The 564-nt window shown below is 42.4% G+C and overlaps 1 protein-coding gene across 1 annotated transcript in view; it reads right to left on the reverse strand.

The window, feature by feature from the left end:
• Positions 1 to 228: 228 nt before the first annotated feature.
• The window catches only part of chpt1 (choline phosphotransferase 1), a gene marked incomplete at its 5' end in the record, with an annotated part of 5911 nt that continues 5575 nt past the window's right edge, over positions 229 to 564 (reverse strand). Inside the window, one exon of the mRNA XM_025058197.1 lies at positions 229 to 532. The remainder of the gene's footprint in view (positions 533 to 564) is intronic.

A 564-nucleotide genomic window follows, 5' to 3' on the forward strand; every position in this document is an offset into this window, starting at 1 on the left:
TTTGAGCTGCTCCATTTCCCCCACATTGTGGCAAACGGCCAAACCAGTAGCTGCTGATAACTGAGGTTTATTGTTATGAATCTCCTAAATACTCTCCCTTTCAAGTTTAAGATTGCTGAACACGAAACAATTTCATTTTATGGTAAACGTTTAAAAAAGCTTGAACTTTTGCCCACACTGTGACTTCAACCAATGAAAAATTTGAAAAGGCAACAACTTGGTGCCTTATAAATGTTAAAAAATGTTTTTATTTAATTTCAACATGCAAAAATGTTTAAATTAAAAAGATTCCTGTTTCCTTTCATTTCTTTATACAGTATTGATGCTTCCCAAGCATTATTCCTGTCATCGTTAATATTATAATTTGGTTCAGTCTCGTTCTGGTACCGTCTGGTAGGAAAGGCAGTTTTAGTCTGAAGTGATCACTTTGTCAAGGCTGCAGTGGCTCGGGCTTGAAACTCTGTCAGCGCCGCCAAGGTCCTCGTCTGCTTCCAGGAGCGGGGAGAGATCCGCATCTCCACCCGCCTCCTCCAGCCGGGCAAGCCGTCAGTCGCGGAGGGCGCG

The sequence above is a fragment of the Cynoglossus semilaevis genome, chromosome 8 (genome assembly GCF_000523025.1).
Source record: "Cynoglossus semilaevis isolate Cse_v1.0 chromosome 8, Cse_v1.0, whole genome shotgun sequence".
In the NCBI taxonomy this organism is placed as follows: Eukaryota; Metazoa; Chordata; class Actinopteri; order Pleuronectiformes; family Cynoglossidae; genus Cynoglossus; species Cynoglossus semilaevis.